Source organism: Periplaneta americana, chromosome 16 (assembly GCF_040183065.1).
Source record: "Periplaneta americana isolate PAMFEO1 chromosome 16, P.americana_PAMFEO1_priV1, whole genome shotgun sequence".
NCBI lineage: Eukaryota > Metazoa > Arthropoda > Insecta > Blattodea > Blattidae > Periplaneta > Periplaneta americana.
The window spans coordinates 162,248,316-162,268,212 of record NC_091132.1 but is presented as its reverse complement, the minus strand read 5'-3'; the positions used below and the strand labels follow the sequence as shown (position 1 = coordinate 162,268,212).

General features: G+C 34.0%; 2 protein-coding genes across 4 annotated transcripts in view; both read right to left on the bottom strand.

Moving 5' to 3' along the window:
- LOC138691686 (zinc finger protein 723-like) overlaps positions 1-5,228 on the bottom strand; it is a 39,936-nt gene extending 34,708 nt beyond the window's left edge. Inside the window, exon 1 of the mRNA XM_069813930.1 lies at positions 5,098-5,228. The gene's annotated coding sequence lies outside the window, so the exon portion shown is untranslated. The remainder of the gene's footprint in view (positions 1-5,097) is intronic.
- LOC138691687 (zinc finger protein 665-like) overlaps positions 1-19,897 on the bottom strand; it is an 83,124-nt gene that overhangs the window by 16,998 nt on the left and 46,229 nt on the right. The window lies entirely within an intron of this gene.

Genomic DNA, 19,897 nt, shown 5'->3' with positions numbered 1-19,897 from the left:
GCCTGGTGATAGACACTGTTTTAAACATCTTTTACAAAGGATGAGTCGTGATGAAATAAACATGAATGGCAGAGGAGCGCTATATTTATTAAAGTATTATAATGGTTCATCTTTGGCGATATTCTAAAAAATAAATTAAATCACCCATATACACTCGGGATAAGTATGTGAAATAGTGAATAATGGCAATGTCAGCTTTAATTTTCAGTATTACTAGTATTGTTTTAAGGACATAATAATGGATATTTACTGTAATATTTCAAATGATCTATATTTCAGTCCTTTCATGCAAAGGAAGAGGAAGGTATATGGTGCTTAGAAAATATTTAGTGGTGAAATATGAGATCATAAATATTCTGGAAACAGATTTAAAATATAATGAGAATAAATTTTATCATAAAACAATCTATTCATTGTGTAGTTGATGACCACCAAGTTAGAGGTCAGTACAGACTTTTTAATACAATTAGTAGCGGTAATAGTAGGCCTAGAAGTAGTGGTAATAGTAGGCCTAGTAGTAGTGGTAATAGTAGGCCTAGTAGTAGTGGTAATAATAGACCTAGTAGTACCGGTAGTGGTAATAGTAGGCCTAGTATTAGTGGTAATAGTAGGCCTAATTTTTGTGGTAATGGTAGGCCTAGTAGTAGTGGTAATAATAGGCCTAGTAGTAGTGGTAATAGTAGGCCTAGTACTAGTGGTAATAGTAGGCCTAGTAGTAGTGGTAATAATAGGCCGAGTAGTGGAAATAGTAGACCTAGTAGTAGTGGTAATAGTAGGCCTAGTAGTAATGGTAATAGTAGGTGCAGTAGTAGTAGGTCTAGTTTTTGTGGTAATAGTAGGTCTAGTTTTTGTGGCAATAGTAGGCCTAGTAGTAATGGCAATAGTAGGCCTAGTCGTAGTGGTAATAGTAGGCCTAGTTTTTGTGGTAATGGTAGGCCTAGTAGTAGTGGTAATAATAGGCCTAGTTTTGGCGGTATTAATAGGCCTAGTAGTAGTGAGATCTAGTTAGTAGTAGTGGTAATAATAGACCTAGTAGTAGTGGTAATAGTAGGCCTAGTAGTAGTAGTAGTCATAGTAGACCTAGTAGTAGTGGTAATAATAGGCCTAACTGGGCCATCACCTATATTTTCACTAATTTTTTTGCATTTAATACAACCAAAAACTAGGAATACATACTGTACAATACGGAAATTACATTATTAATTCATTTATTGTGAAACAAAACAGTTTTAGACAGATATAGTCTGAGGATTTTCTTATGCACTCTGCTATTATAATCCACTGTAATATGATGCCACCTAACCGTTACAGACATTGTTGAAACCAACCTTGTAAACCTGATTAATGTGTTTCTGGAAAAAATTTATCCAAGAAATATTCCGACATTCTGTAAACACATTGAAAGGAGGAACTGCATTTGGAACATTCTTTCAAATATTAAGATATGCATGCTTTCCTGAGCATCCTACAATAGTAGCTATGTTCGAACAATTATTTGCGGCGCAGTATTTCACCATTTTCTTATTATTTCCCTTCAAGTGTACTTATATTTATTCGTACTCCTCAATAAGCACGAACTGCTCGCACTCCCGGCGAAGCATCAACTCCCTTTAATGGCGGCCGAACAGCGGTTCAATTTTGTACGCGAAACTAGCGCCGTTGGTGTCTCTAGTTATATATTACGAACTCTTTGGATTTAGCTCCTGATCGCGATCGGGACGGTGACACCACAGTCTACTATATACAGTCGCGAAGCTCAATATGTAGTAAAAATGCAAACATTGGTAGTTGCCCACCACTAGGATCGCTACTATCGCATCATCGCAGATCTCTTTCCTAGCAGACGATAAAATATGTTACACTTTCGTTGTGTTCTTTTGCAAAATTAACATCTTCCTTCCATTATTGAAATATTAAATGCATAAAGTTAATTTATTATTTTAATGAAGTATATTAAATTCCACCATAAACTCGAAGATACCTCCAAGAAATAAGTTAATATAATTTTTGTTTGTGCAAAACGAACTGAAATTCACTATAATAGCTTCACCCATTCAAGATTATAGCGATAATTAACTATGAAACCAATAAATATTCATTTGCATTTCCCTTTACAACAATAATAATGGAAATATGAATTAATGGAGTAATTTACGTGTACCGGTACTTGTAGTGTAGGCTTACGTAGTTAACAAAGTGGGATGAGGTTAAGCAATAATAATCACACCAGAAATGGAAATAAAACGTGATCAATAAATTTTATTGTAACAGACTTTTTTTACGTCTCTAGTAAAGCAACAAATAAAAATAACAACAAAATTAACAGCTATAATGAAAAACATATCCTTTGAAAAAAAAATGGGCTTAAGGAATAATAATCCCACCAGAATTGAAAATAAAACGTCATCAATAAATTTCATCAAAGCAAACTTATTTTTTTTCTACGTCTTTAGTAAAATAACACATAAAAATAATAACAAAATTAATAGCTACAATTAAAAAGATATCCTCTGAAAAAAAAAAGTAGACCTAACCTTTATTTCTCTGGAAATTTAGCAGCCTAAGTGACAGAACTTTAACCGGTATCTAATGTCCTTTCGGTTAGACTGAAACATTTCATTGTGAAATTTAAGGATACAATGTATTCTAACAGTCACAAAGAACTTCAAAATTAAGAGTTTTGTTTCTGCACAGCATTCTTGTGGAAACCCAGGAACCTTTCTGAATCTTTCGGAAATCGGAAAAAGGATAACTCTGGCCTCTTTTTCTTACTGTTGCTACAATTTATATCACTACAAACGTCTCCTCCTTGTCCCATATTATTATTCCAATTATTATATTTTAGCCATTAACATTTTCATTACAACCAATAACGAACATTTCACAAGCATCAATGTGAAATATGCAACGAGTTAGCACTCGATAGAAGTACGACACAGTCCAAAGTCGACCATAGACAGTCTATTGCACAGTCTAATAGATACAGTCACGCAACTCATACGTATAAAATATGCCAACATTTGACAGCTGGCGCGACAGCAGCCCTCTAGCGGCAGGCAAGTTAAAAGTATGCACACGACATACGATAACACATCAGAAAACGGGTTTTGCGTAATTTATTCTATATCTTTATGCTATACAATAAGTGTATATGGTTCTTATTAATTCTACTTTAGAATCCTGGAAGAATTTCACAAGTTTCAGAAGCTGGGAATAAACGTAATTCTTTCTGCTCCTTACAACTGAATCATGGCCCTGATCACGTATTATGGTTTGAAATAATATAATTGTTCGTGCGTGGTCGGTTAATTCAATTCATTCCTAAATATATTTATGAATCATTGGAACTTTGTATTTCCTGTGAGAAGAGTAAAAATTAGTAGCTTCAAAATTGTAGGGCATATCGTGTGGTGAACTCTTCTCCCTATTTCCTGAGAAATTAACGATTTTGCATACCGCAAATTGGGGTAAACTCGGCCGCTGAGGTAAACTTGAAAATAAAGAAAGTGGAGGATTTAAACATTAATATGAAGTTCATTATTTTTCCATTTCTTAAGAACCGGTATTTCCTTTATTATTTTGAGTCACAAATAGTGCTGATGTATGATTTAAATTTTTATGGCAAGTTTACCGCATTTTACATTACATTTCCAGTTTTCACACATAATGCCTAATTTTAACTTATCCTACCTATATAATATGTAATTTACATGCACTTACTGTTAATATGACGTAGGTGAGAACAAATAAATGAACACACAATTTTGTTGAAAAAATTGTAACTTCAATTAACTCAGAAATTGTAGGCCTAATTTTATTTTCAGAGCAGAAGTGGTGTAAGTCAAAAATGGGTAATGAGGGTTAAAGTAAATATTCTGTCAAATACAGCGCAAAGTGGCAGTTAATATTGAATGTATTTAAACTTTTAATAGTCAGTGAATAGCACGAAGGATATATTAATTGCTACTTTGCGCTGTATTTTACATAATTTTTACTTTAAACCGCATTACCTGATTTTGACTTACACCACATCTGCACTGAACGGCTCAAATAATCACTGGGAATGTAAAATAAACACCAATAACAGTCATGCAAATTATTACAGAAAATATTGTTTTTTATATTAAATTTAAAAAGACTCTTTCATTTCTTGAGAACTTTATACGTCTGCCACATGAATCTACACCAACACATCAGAAATTTATCGACACAGTCTGGATTTATTCAAGAAGTGAATATTTTGCAAAAGGATTACTATACTCCATGAAATCTTGCAAAATGAACACCATGATACCTACTTGAATGCTATATATCGTTCAACTTTTGAAAAATATAAAGAAAAAAAACACGAATACAAAATTATGGAATTACTTGCATTAAAAACTGTAGATATATTATCCAAAATCGGAATGGTTACACATTTACACATATGATCTCTGCAAAAAATAATATACTGTAACAGGTATTTACTTTGTTTTTATTTAAACAGTCCTTCCTGACATACAAATAGGTACAGTAACTGATAAATAATAAATGTTTTATAGAACACAATTCGTAGGCTACCTACAACGTGGATTATTGGTTATGACTGAGTTATGATTTTCTCTTGGTCTTTAGGGAATCTGACGAACGACAAATTCGGAGATTTAAACTTTTTGTTACTGCAATTTTCGTCATTGCACACATCGCCTTTATTCCGACGCATGATTAAAACGTTATTATAATATCTCGCATCCCTTTAAAGCACGTGCTGGCTGTATCACCCCTATGACCAGTGCCTTGCCTGCCGCTTGGGCGCTAGTGTCGCGAATGTTGGCAAAAAAAAAGTGTTGAAGTTGCGCGACTGTATATATTAGACTGTGGTCTATTGTTTCTAGTTGCTAACCGCTTGGAGCGCTTTATCATGAGATTTGCAAAAAAACACCTCGAGCTTCGCGACTGTATATAGTAGACTATGATTTAACCTTATTAGCTGTATTACATTGGAAAACACGTTTACAGAAGATCCTCAAAATCGAAAATGAAATATCAAATCACACTCGAGTAATAAATAGACGCAGATAATAACTGGCAATATTGATGGATGTAGACACTTACCTTTAAGGATTATTTGAATGGAAATAAACTAAGAGCTAGCCCCACTTCCCAATTGAGAATGTAAGACTCTTCGAACATAATGCTCGAAGGTAAGACTCAAAATTGCAATGGACTAAGAGCTCCCAGTATGATCAAGTTGGCCGTGAACATGGATAATGCCGCTGCCAACGAGCACAGAATACATTCTGCTGCCACTACCCACAATCATTATGTCGAAATGAAAATATCCGAAATGTGAAATGTCTAAACACAAAAATGTCCGAAGCTTAAATGTCTTTTCTAAAGTGTCAAATGTCCGAACTGAAAAAATTCCAAAGAGTAAACTTCTAAAATGTAAAATGTCGAAATTAAAAATCTCAAAACCAAAAAGGTCCAAATAAAAAAACGTGGGAACTAACATGTAATATAACCGGTACCGAGTTTCATAGCAATTGGGCCAGGCATTAAATAGCCTATCAAGAAAAGGGGACATAATACCAAGTACATAACAGAAATTTCCAAATATAATAAAACTGTAGCCAATACAGAAATGTTCCAAACGAACATTTACAGTGTACTTCTAAAATACTAACAACAAAAATTCAACACCAGCTGTGAATTGTAATTCCTCAAAGATATTTTAAATTTCTAACAGTATTACTTGACTCTTGACTCCTAACAGAGTCAGGTTAGCAGTGGAACATGGCTCTTAATTGACTCAAAACGGTCAATCTTTACCGTAGACATTTATATCACAAGTAGCCTATTATCAACATAGCAACAAAATTTACTGACCTGATACAAGGAAATGTATGCAATGCACGCTGCAGAATTAATAAAAATTTTGAGGTGGTACCTGTTTTACAGTATACATTGGGACTGAGGCACTATTGCATGAAGGGAAAACTGTAGGTGCAGCTAGAACAGAAACAGTGACACCAATAAAGAGAAAAGCTAACGAGCACCCAAATGATCAACCAGAGCATATACTGCGTAAAGATTTAAAAACATCAAGGGTGAAGAACTTTTATGTAGTTTAACAGACCGCAATAACCTGTGAGGAACTGCCAATACGGCTCAGATTTGTTACAGCCAGGTAGACTTAACGTGCAGTTGCTGCAGGATTTTTGCAACATCCATATACTCATACCACCAGAAGTGAGTGATTCCTAAATTTTTATTCGAATGTGTGTAATCCTACAAGAATTTTTATCTTTGCTGCAGTGAGCAACATTGAAATTCTTTGTAGAAGTAGAATTACACACAGTGGTTACAAATTATTGGACGATTTCAGAAGGTTACATTTTCACCAATAATGAACATAAATACCTGTTCTTGCCACCATTTCAAAGAGGGAAGATTGAAGTTTTACACCGTACTAACCTTACATGCCCTCAATTTGAGTGCCAAGTATAATACGGCAAACCCCCATAGAGTGATTTAATTTTTTTCCTAACCTTCTCAAGGATGTCTTGTGTGATGTTCCTGATTGTTGTGTTAACCCATTATATCCCAACGTATGAAATAACATACGAGAAATACGTAATTTTGTTTATTCAATTAACAATGTAAATATTGTTTGTTACAAGGGTTTTGTCTGTTGTTATTATACAAGGATGTTTGAATTTACCACATAGAAAGTTTCACTGTTTGTGAAACTGTCTTTTGTCCTTTAGTACAGTAGTCAACATCAAGATGTCTATCAATGGAAGCAAAAACGCACGAAGGTAAACAATTTTGGCTTTATTTTATATAATACTGCAATTTTCTTGCTTTCTTATGTAATAATATAAAGAATGATCTTTGTTGCTTCTATAATCCCATTATTGACAGATAGCTCCATTACATTATTGTAGTAGGACAAGTTGAATTGTTGTGTATGATAAATCATACGTTGGGAAGTAACGAGTTCCGTATTGTTTTAGGGTTCTGGAAACCAGTGAAGATTTTTTTTTAATTTTAGTAGGTTATTTGACGACGCTTTATCAACATCTCCGGTTACTTAGCATCTGAATGATATGATTGCTCATATTGGGTTGAGGGAAAATCCCAGACAAAACCTCAACCAGGTAAATTGCCCAGACCGGGAGTCGAACCCAAGTCACCTGGTTTCATGGCTAGACGCGCTAACCGTTACTCCACAGGTGTGGACACCAGTGAAGAGATATTTAGTGTATTAGAAGAATTTGGATAGGAATGATGAAGTAGCGCAAGACATAAGAAAAGTATCTCATAATAATTGGTTCTTGTACCACCATGTGATTGTCTAGATAGCGACCAAGATGAAACTGGAAATGACCAGGAGGGGCGAAGCACATTTTCTAGATTTATGGAGAGATGTTCTGAGTCAGGAAATGGAGGTGAAATCTGTATTTGATAATTTTTCCAAGGTACTGAAATTTTGTACAGATAAAGAAGATTCACTTTCAGGTCATAAAGAAACATAAGGAACAAAAAGCAAACGTAGTGTACACAAAAGACCTAAGAAAGTAAAAGTAGATGAAGTTCAGAGAAAATATACTGAAAAAATTTTGGATTCTGATAATAGTATTGCAAAAATACCTGATTCCATTCCTACATAATGTATAAGTAGTTTACACAATAATGCCGCCTGTATTGATATATTCAGACATAATTGATGCAATTGTTGAACGCATTGTTAGAGAAAGTGTAAAATATGCATCAGAAAAGGGTTTCATGATCCAGTTGCCCTCAGAAGATGTATACAAATACAAAGCGATTTTGCTTTTATCTGGATACTGAAAATTATGCATCGTCGTATGTACCTATTGATAGAGTCGACCTGACACCAACAATGCCCTTGCGAGCAACGCAATGTAAAGAAATTCCTTCGATCAGATACATAGATTTTTTTCATTTGAACGATGACAATACCAGAAGACAAAATATATAAGATCTGGTCACTAATTACACATCTCAATGATAAATTTGGAAGCCTCATTGTCCAACTAGGGAATAAATTCTCTCTGGACGAAGCAATGGAACCATACTATGTTCATCACTTCCTTGAAACAATTTATTCGTGGAAAGTCCATTCGGTATGGATACAAGTTGGTATCATGTTCATCCACGGGTTACCTCGTTAGTTTTCAACCCTATACTGGTGCAAGTGGTAGAGAAGAAGGTAAAACACTTGGAACTGATGTTACCAAAAGACCATATAGGCCTATTGAATTCCTTCCTCAGAAATGTACAGTTTATATTGACTATTACTTCAATTCTCTTCCTCTTCTCAAAACTTTGTCAGAAAATGGCATCAACTGCATAGGAACTACACTTAATGATCAGTGGAGAAAGCTCCATTACACGATCTGAAGAGAGATCCCAGAGGTTCACACCACGCACTACAAGATGACAGAAATTGGATAACATTTATCAAGTGGCATGGCAACAGTGTAGTTACTGTAGCTACCAACATATGCAATGACAAAGTTCTGGGACTAGGAAAATGTTCTCGAGGGAGTAAAAATCAAAAGAAGTGTGGAAAGTGTTCTAAGTTTCGATGTGTGAGATGTAATGTTTGTTTACATCCAAGGAAAAGTTTCTTGCAATACCATTTGCGATAACAATATATTTGCTACACCGAAACAGTGCCATTGTTTACAAAATGTATCAACTTATTATTGTTATTAGTACATAGGCCTATGTAGTGTAAAACACATAAAACATCATGTGCAGCAAATGTTTACTCATATGAACAGAAAATTTATTTGCACTACACACCAAGGCCCAGTGTATGATTTTTCATACGGCTTAAAAAACACAAGTAACTTACATTATTCTCAAAATAAAACCATTATATGTGATAAGTGATCTAAGGGCATACTAGAACTCAAATTTAGTACAAAAATTCAAAAATATTTTATTTCGGGATATAATGGGTTAATGTCCCTTCTGAATTCGGCCAACATCGTTGGAAGTGGACTTATGTGAACATTGTCCTTGACGAACCCCACAAAAAGAAATTACATTGTGCAGTTCGGTGACCGGTTTGGCAATGTATAGAAGATGCTGTCTCCATTCGTTGCACGACCAGTCCAGTCCATTGACCTGAATTCGACTAATGCCATAACTCACTGACGAGGAGGAACAGGGGTTCACTTTCCAACAATATGGAGCGCCCCTATATTCGCATACAGAGATCCGGATGTACCTAAGTCAACACTTACCAGGTCGATGGATTGGTATTATTCTATTCCTGTCAATAGCTAATGTTCCATTTGAAAAAAAAAAATGTAACTATAAAAAAAAAATAATACACATCCTAATAAAAATCAAAATCTAAGTATGGGCTACAATTATGAACTCTCTGACTTCAATTCTGTAAAAACTCCACATGAATAGTACCTTTCGTTTCAGAAATATTAGGAGAGAAAATTGTAAATGAGTCACAGTGTATATTCGATTGCAAAATCTTTGCATTATTTTAATTCACTTCATCCACAGTTGATTTTTATAGTATCTATATTAAACTTGGCTTGTTCAATATTCTAGCAACACTGGTAAAGCAAATTATGTCTCATGGAATAGCCTATCGATAAGTATCGTCAAATATAACTAAAGTCATAATAATACAGTAATAAATTTTAGTTCTTTTATAAGAAGGTTAACTCCTCTTCTTCTTCTTCGCTTTTGTAGTTTTGGACGACGTTACTTGTCCATTCTGTGACTACAGAAATACAGTGAAATCTCTGTATGACGCTTTTCAAGGCACAGCATAAAAATAGCGTATTATACGGGACAGCATCTTAGCAAGATTTTTTAAATTTTAGTACAAAGGTATGAATCAGCATAAACATTTGTTGGAGAAATTTAAGGATCAAATAATGTATTTATTACGCAGGATAAAAGGTTATTTTATTTTCTTTCCTTTCAAAAAATGTCAGAACAAATACACTGTTTTATCAATTAAAGTATCCCTTTATTTAAAAATTCAAAAATTGTTTTCTCCCTTGCACTTAATCCAGTACTATGAATAAATTAAATTTTCCACACGATTTAAATCGGAAGTGACATCAGATACTTGACTGCTAAAATATTAATGAATCTACGAATCACAGACACTGCGGCAAGGGCTTTGTTAGGAGAAGAATTTGGATTGTCTACCACTTCCACTTCGTCTAGTCATCATGACAACGTAATTTAAAACAGGCAGCAAGAAGGACAGGCTCTGAAAACAAGCTTACCAGTTTGTTAAGCACTATTACCATACCAAATTTGTTCCCGATTAAAATATACGGCACCAAAATTCCGTTCAGTGAATCAGTAAAGAATCTAGGTATTTATATGGATAAAAGTTTAAATTGGAACATTCAAGTTGCAGAAACCTGCAAAAAAGTATTCTCATTAATCCACTCGTTTAGGTGATTGAAGAATATTCTACCCCTTTCCATGAAAAAAATGTTAGTGCAAACACTCGTGATGCCCCACTTCGATTATTGTGATATTCTGCTTACTGACCTAAGCGTTACTTCGGCGCAGAGACTACAACATGTTCATAATATGTGCGTCCGTTTCGTCTGCAATATTCGCCGGCCTGATCACGTAACACCATCCATCGAAATGTTGTCCTGGCTCCGTCTAGAAGATAGTAGGAAAATCCACTGTCCTTCCCTTCTCTTTCACATATTGCATTTCTCCACTCCTGTCTATTTTGCGTCTCGTTTTCAAAATTTATCCACCCATCATAACCTAGACACACGATCACAAAAATCCTCAAAATTATTCATTCCCTCCCACCGAACATCCTCATATTCATCTTCTTTCACTGTGGCTGTTCCTCGGCTTCGGAATTCCGTACCGAGTAATGTCAGGGACTGTCAGACATCAAACCAATTTAAGAATAGGCTAACGAAATATTTTTCTAACAATTCTTGTTAACAATAATAGCTGTTTCAGATTTATCAATGTTTAATGGTTATATATCACAGATAAATATCTAAATTATTTCATTATTATTATTATTATTATTATTATTATTATTATTATTATTATTATTATTATTATTATTATTATTATTATTATAACTATTTCTTACGAATGTATATTATTGTCACACTAACATTACTTATCCAACTTTCATTATTTACTTTCATGTTGTTTTATGGTCTAGATATTAATGTAATAACTATGTAAGCAATTGTATTCAATTAGAATTAGAATCTGGCTGGGCGGAAGAGAAGGTCTACTGGCCTTAGCTCTGCAAGATTAAATAAATAAATTATTATTATTAATTATTATTATTACTAGGTATCATGATAACACATCAATATTATTATTTTCTTTGCTTACTTTATACCTTATAAAGTACATAAATTCGTATTAAAAGTCATATTTTGTGATGGGATAGAAGTTACTCCTGGCAGAGATATTAATATGAATTTAGGAGAGGTGGATAAATTTCCAAAAAGGGGAAAATCCCCTATCCCCCCATTAATTCGGACCCTGCTGCTGAACATCATCTGTAATAGTCATTGGACTAATGTATGATTGTACGGGTTCCAAATGGACGCTTCTCGTAAAACACTTCGAATGTTTCGAAAGGAATGAGAAAAAGCTTATTTCATGATATTTAAACAAGATAAAATGCATTATGTGTACTGTAAAAAGTACAACATATATAAAGGCGTACAACGCCCAAAGGCACTGCAAAATTCATGGAGAATTGTTGGTTTTCAAGTATATGTTATAATTTACAGACTTATTTCTCACGCATTGGCTCTTTACTCTGTTACGTTATACTTAAACCTAATTCGAATATTGATCGCAGGCTTATGTTATACTTGAGATGACTACAGGAAAACAAAGTAGCCTGGAAAAAGATTTCAATGTGGAATTGAAAGAGAAATAAAATTTGAATCCTGTATTAGATGCAAGTTATGTCATTTCATATGAGATGGCACATTCTTCCGAATGTTTTCAAATGTTCGCACTCTTTTTGCACGGCTCCACTGTTAACATATTCCACCACTGCGAGACCGAATCCATGACAGCATCTCAACAAGACACACCACGGCTCGTGAGGAGAGTGGGAGGTATTCATTCGCCCTCTACGCTTTTCTTCCTGTGACCATGGCTGCTGTACATCAATATAGAGCAAGCCAACACTTATTATACTATAAAATCAATGCATTATTATTTATTAGTATTTTATATAATGCTGAAGTTTTCTCAACCAAACAAACTTGTAAGTCATGAAATAAATTTGTTCATATCATTCCTTTCGGCAACTGTTCCCTATCCAACATATCATCTTTTAATTCTTTCAGCTGCTACATGGTCAAACTCCTTCCATCTATTTTTAACTTGGTCTTCCTTTCCTATGCTTTCCTTCTGGTTTCCATCATCATATTACCTTTTTCGGTATTGTTCCATTTTCCATCCCCTTTTTTATTTGTAACTTCTACCGGTAACATATCTTTTTCTTACATTCACTGTTTCACTTTTTTATATTCCTTATCTTTTCCCGTCGACCTGGTTGGCACGTTGGTATAGCGCTGGCCTTCTATGCCCAAGGTTGCGGGTTCGATCCCGGGCCAGGTCGATGGCATTTAAGTGTGCTTAAATGCGACAGCCTCATGTCAGTAGATTTACTGGCATGTAAAAGAACTCCTGCGGGACAAAATTCCGGCACATCCGGCGACGCTGATATAACCTCTGCAGTTGCGAGCGTCGTTAAATACAACATAACATTTTAAAAACATTTTTTTATCTTTTCCGTCTTGAAATTTTCTAGCTCCTCTCCTCCAACTGGCCATTTCAATGGCTCTTAATTTTCCTTCTTGTACTCTATTTATTGTCCTATTCTCTGCTACATACAGAAAACAAATAAATATTTTTTTCTTTTGGTCAATGTTGCTGCTCAAACGTAAGGAATTTAACATCCCAAAAGCTTGTTTCGTCAGATATTTCTGTTTCTCTACTTCTAACTTTAATTATCCATCTTCGTGCAATACTGACCCTAATATTTAAAATTTTCAACTTACTTTGTTTTGAATTATGTCCTACTACTTCGATGCATTTGAGGTTTTTTCCGGTATTTTTCCCTCAACCCAATATGAGCAAATGCTGGGCAACTTTCGGTGCTGGACCCCGGACTCATTTCACCGGCATTATCACCTTCATCTCATTCAGACGCTAAATAAGCTATGATGTTGATAAGGCGTCGTAAAATAACCTACTAAAATAAAAAAAACTTGGATGTCATCATTATTTGCAGTCATGTATTTTGTCTTATTTAGATTTACTTTCATTTAATAAAGAAGCGACGTTCGAAGATGGAGTCCTCGGGAACCTACACGCTCCAGATTTTATTTCCATCTTATCTGATTAGATTGTATCTGTACATAAATTTATTCACCATTTTAAAAATTTGTCCATTTGTACCTTTTATAATTATTGGTTACATAGCAATGGTGTACCCGAACATCAAAATATGTAGTTTGTGGTCTAGCAAAGTGTGAACTATATACTACACAAACAAAAGCTTATGATAAATACATAAAGAATGGTATATCCCAATCATCATAAATATGTAGGCTAGCTTAGTAAATGTGTGGTCGATGCAATACAAAGCTTTTGCTAAATACTTGAAGACAATTTGTTGCTTTTTATTATTATTATTATTATTATTATTATTATTATTATTACAAGGTTGAACATATCGTAAAGATATTATGTATATATGCTGTATTTTATATACGATTAAAATATACACTTTTAAATTTGTGACATTGAAAGTTTGTGGATTATATTACAACCACAGTGTACTATATACAGTCGCGAAGCTTGAGGTGATTTTTTGCAAATCTCGCGATAAAGCGCTCCAAGCGGTTAGCAACTAGAAACAATAGACTGTCCACAGTCGACTTTGGATTTAGAGTCGACTGTGTCGTATTTCCATCGAGTGCTAGGTCGTTGCGTATTTCGCATTGATGCTTGTGAATAAAAATCCTACCATCTATTTCTTATTGTACTTCTAGATGCAAAAAGTGGTTAATAAACAGCAGGAGGGAAGATCTAATGACAAAGAATGAAGCATATCTTTATAATAATATAAACTTTTGCTCTCTTCATTTCGAAAACACACAATTTATGAATGAAAACAAAAATAAATTAATCTGGAATGCAGTTCCAACTTTATTTGATGCTTCAAATAAACCTGTTCCGTTATTACCTGCAGCTGAGAAACAAAAGCTTTGCATTAATTTTACGTCTGTATAAGCTGATTCCTTGAATAATTAGTATATTTTCAGACAACTTAGGCCTACTTTTTTTTTAAGGATGTGTTTTTAATTATAGCTGTTAATTTTGTTGTTATTTTTATTTGTTACTTTACTAGAGACGTAGAAAAAGTAAGTCTGTTACAATAAAATTTATTGATCACGTTTTATTTCCAATTCTGGTGTGATTATTATTGCTTAACCTCATCCCACTTTGTTAGCTACGTAAGCCTACACTATAAGTACCGGTACACGTAAGTTACTCCCATTAATTCATATTTCCATTATTATTGTTATTATATTATTGTTGTAAAGGAAAATGCAAATTAATATTTATTGGTTTCATAGTTCATTATCGCTATAATCTTGAATGAGTGAAGCGATTATAGTAAATTTGAGTTCGTTTTGCACAAACAAAAATAATATTAACCTATTTCTTGCAGGTATCTTCGAGTTTATGGTGGAATTTGATATACTTAATTAAAATAATGATCTTTATCCATTTAATATTTCAATAATGGAAGGAAGGTGTTAATTTTTCCAAAAGCACACGATAAGGAAAGTGCAACATATTTTGTAGTCTGCTAGGAGAGATCTGTGATGATGATGCGATAGTAGCGATCCTAGTGGTGGGCAACTACCCATGTTTGCATTTTTACTACATATTGAGCTTCGCGACTGTATATAGTAGACTGTGTTACAACTATGTTAGTACAATACAGCTTTATTGTTATTAGTATTACTATTATTATTATTATTATTATTATTATTATTATTATTACACACTTTGGAATGCTGTGAACATAAAATAAAACTCTTCTGCACAAAAAGAAGCAAACAATTCAATATCTGAATTACACCACTTCAGATTATACCTGGATTTGATGCTAACAGCGGCCCTCAAACAATTAGCGCATGCACACTGATGAGAGAGAGAAGGATGAGATTCATCCTCCTTTGGCTGCAGCTACCCCACCCCCGCAAATAAACACGCCAGACGCGTTTAACAGGGGACGCAAAACATATATACGCACTGCAAATGTAGACTCTCTTATAAGCGAATATGGCTTTCTAGCTTCCATTACACGAGAAACATATTCCACAGAAATCATTTTTAAAAAGTTTTTCGACTGTGTGGGGAAGTTTAGTCTTTTGTAGATTCCAAATAGTCGCATTTAGAACGGGTCACGGCTATGTAGAGTTTTCACACACATCGCATTCGAATGTCTTTATCTGTGTATGCATGTATCTTTAAAAACAAATCCCACACGCATGACAATTGAATAATTTCTGCTAGGTGTGCATCCGTAAATGACTCCTTAAGTTTCCCTTTTGCAAAAAACACTTACCACACGCATCGCACTTGAATGGTTTTTCTCCGGTGTGTATGCGCGCATGTCTGTATAATTGTCCCGAATCAGAGAAACCTTTCGCACACATAATGCATTTGAATGGCCTTTCGCCGGTGTGAATGCGTGCATGTATGCGTAATTGTCCCGATTGCCCGAAACACTTGAAACACACATTGCATTTGAATGGCCTTTCGCCAGTATGTGTCCGAGCATGCCTACTTAAATGTCCCTTTTCCGAGAAACAAATTCCACATTCTTCGCATTTGAAAGGCCTTTCGCCTCCATGTATCCGTGCATGTCTGTTTAAAATTCCTAATTGTAAGAAACACTTTCCACACGCCTCGCATTTGAATGGTTTCTCACCTGTATGCATACGTGTATGAATCTTGAAATTCCATGATTTTCTAAATGACTTTCCACAATCATTGCAATGATATGGCTTCCCGCCAGTGTGCAGGTTTGCATGCTTCTTTGCGTCACTTAATTTAAAAATATACTTCCCACAGACATTACATTGGAATGAGTTTTTGTCGGTATGTATATCAAAATGAACTTTCACTGAATGAGGTGCTACAAAAACCGCGTTGCATAAATTACATCTGATAGAGCTATGGTTTATGTCGCTAATATTTGAATTGTCACCATTGTGGCTGCCATACTGTGTCAAATGATATTCCTGACGATCAACGCGTGCGCATTCTTGTGACACACGCTTCCCAACATTATTCACAATCCTGATATGAAAATAGAAATATATTAGAGTCCACAATACTGAATGCGGTGAAGTTAGATAGACTACACTACCAGAGCCTTTAGTTACAAGCCGGAGCCATACGTCGGCAACACTGTAATTAACTGTCACCCAGAGGCCGACTATAGAGGACACGTGTTTGTGTTAATACCGATTTTCAATGTAAATTAATGTTACAATATAAGTGTGTGTCGATGGAATTATGATCGCGGTCGTACCAAACGTTTATTGTTGATGAATTTTAAACTAAATGCGTGTTGGTCATAGAAAAAAAAAAAACAAGACAATAAATGAAAATAAAATGGTTGCAGTCTTTGGGAATTTTTACGGTTATTGATGACAAAGTAATTGACTATTCTACTAAATATTAAATATTGTATAACTACATTTTTATAGTCTTATTTGTGGTTTGTGTGTATCAGAATTCTAGCCAAATTGTTGGGTCTCACCTGCTATATCAATAAAGTTACGCCGTTGGTTTTCAAATTCATTGTAAACAGCTGTTTTGTTATCCCATAAATGTTGGAGTTTTGTTGAAAATTCGGAATGCCTGCTATACGTCAGAACTACCTATAATTTGTAGATGCATATAATCACTTTGTTGGTTTTTAAGGTTTGTTTATTAGTATTATTTATTTTGTAATAAATTAGGTATAAACATGTTTCTTTTCACTTCGTATTTACAGGATTTAAAGTTCACTGAGTTTACGGTAATTGACACATTCATGTACTTAATAGATAATGTTGCGTTTTGTTACGTATTATGTTGAGGGTATGTTTTTTTCATTTTTTCATAGATCTTTTTACGTGGCTTAACTGTATTTACATTCTCATACTTTTATTATAATAGGTATGTCAATAGCTTGTTCTGTTTATATTTTATTTTAGGCCTATTTGCATAATTTACATTCTTAGCCTGTTTTCTGTAGTTATATTTATTTAAAATTATATTTTAAAAAGTTCATAACAAATAATTCAGGATACCAGTATTGTTATGGTGACTGGCCAGGTTCAAACTTAAACTGGCTTCCTGGACATCTGAAATATTTATAGAAAAGCATGACATAATCACATGAAATTAAAATGCATGATATCCTACATCTTTCACGTCAGAGGTGAAACAACATTAAGCGGAAAAACATTGTCAATTTACTAGCTACAAATTTGTTAACTGAATGGAACTTAAGAATACTGCGTAGGAACTTACGTCTTTATTACATTATTGTTTTTATTATTTTGGGTGCAAGGAATATCTTTTTTATTTATTTATTTACCTTCGTACTATCAATAAAAACATGTTCTTTTTTGTAATTATTTTAAGTGGCAGCCTTTGTATGTAAGTAGCCTCCTTACTTCGTATTCTGAAGTATAGCTAATTGATTGCAATAAAACACTATTTTCGAACCCGCAATAATTTACATCACTACTCTGAATCTTGATCTTACCTTTGTGCATGAAGTAATATTGAAAAAATACGCGTTACGTATAACGAAAAGAATGAGCAAACACAATATCACTTTAAAATCTCCCGCCTCCACTCTGCGTTGCCAAACCTACCCATGCTCTGGCTTGTAACTAAAGAAGGCTCTGACACTATGCATAATGTAATACAATGACGTATTATCTTGAAAAAAGCAGCTCAAAACAATTCATAACTACGGCAAGTTAGCTGGAGCTAATGGCACAAAATGGACACACTTGAATAAGTTTCATAAACGAAACATTTTCAACAAACCTCTGGAACCTAGCTCTGTTGGCTATAAAGGGATCCGTCCAAATTTATAAAAATCAATGTAACAATACCTAAATTTTTCTTTTTAACTATAGTTTTGAGCACTTTTTCCAATTGTCGCATATTTTGACTTACTTTTTTACCAACAATATACCAATCCAAAATTAACTAACTGTAATTTAACTTAAATAGAGAGGTTAAATGGTGATACATTTGTTTGCATTTCCCCAAACTAATACACATTTAAAATAAAATCAATTATCTTGATTACACAACTTTTAACACTGTATTACTTCGGAATATGTATTACATATATATATATATATATATATATATATATATATATATATATATATATATATTTAGAGTGTTAAATATTACAGTACCTGATTAACTAGTTTTAACCTGTTATTGGCCATCTTGAGAACTGGTTGGTGCTGGTATTGGCGACTGTTGTTTGTGTTTCTGTGAGGGTGTGTTTGTATAGTGTAATGTAGAGTCAAAGAGTGTGTATGTTCTGAACTTGAGTTGTGTGTAGAGAATTTCATTTGGATGTGTTTTTGTGTAGCTATATATTTGAATTTTGTTCTATTGTGTTTAGTTTCTTGCATTTGGTTGAATGTTTAGAATTTCCATGTCTGGGTTTATGTCTCTGTGGATGTGGTTAGCATTTGTGATGTGTTCTAAATATGAGGAACTGTTTTGTAGTATTGTTATGGCTGTGATGTACTCTTTGTAACGTGTTTGAAATTATCAGCCTGTCTGTCCTATGTACAAGTTGTTGCCGGTGTTATATTTAAGTTTGTGTAAGGCTGTGTGGTTGTATTTGTTTGTTTGTGTGTTGAGATGTTTTTTAGAGGAATATTTCTTCTGCATGCGATGTTGTACTTTAATTTCTAGAGTGAGCTTGCAATCTTGTGTGTGTTTTAGTATTCGTATGTTAGTGTGATGAATTTTTTGTGGTCTTGTGTTTGTGTGGTATTCTTAAGTTTTTTGTGATTTGTAATTCATTCAGTTCTCAATTAAGTCATTCTGGCTTTCGGAATTACAGCAAAATCGTAATTCCGAAGGCCATGCGTCCTGTTATTGAAAGCAGTGACCTATATATATATATATATATATATATGTCATAAACAGAGCTAACCTCAAAATATAATAAAATAATAGAAAACAAAAAGACGGAGGGGTGGACTTTACAAGAAAAGAAGAAAGGTTAGAAATAAGTACAAAGGCATTGCTATGCAAGAAAACTTCATTCCAAAGTCTTCAGCAATTTTTAAGAAAAATCGGAATATCAAAGTAGATGCAATGAAATACATGCAACAAGCAAAATAGGAATACTTGATTGATTTGCCCTATTCCAACGCCTTCAAACGTAATACTAAGCCTACATGATAAATATGTTATTTATATTACTATAGCTGCAGTATTTTAGACTGGGGGTTCGCAACTGGTGTGATGCGGAGCCCCATGAAGTGTGTCGCGAAATTTTGAAATTGAAAATTAAATTTAATTCCATCCAGATAGTCTCTTCACAACGCAATTTTTTATTTATAAGGAAACCTTTGATTTGGTACATTTTATTTTGAGACAGATTTTACCAACGAAACTGAACACTTTCAAAAAGTCTCAGTTTCATTTTTCTCCCTGGCGATAATTCAATGGAAGTGAACACTGCAAAAATGCTTAGTAATTCCTTTACTCTTTCCACTTAGTAATAAACAGAGATCAGAATTGTTAGAAT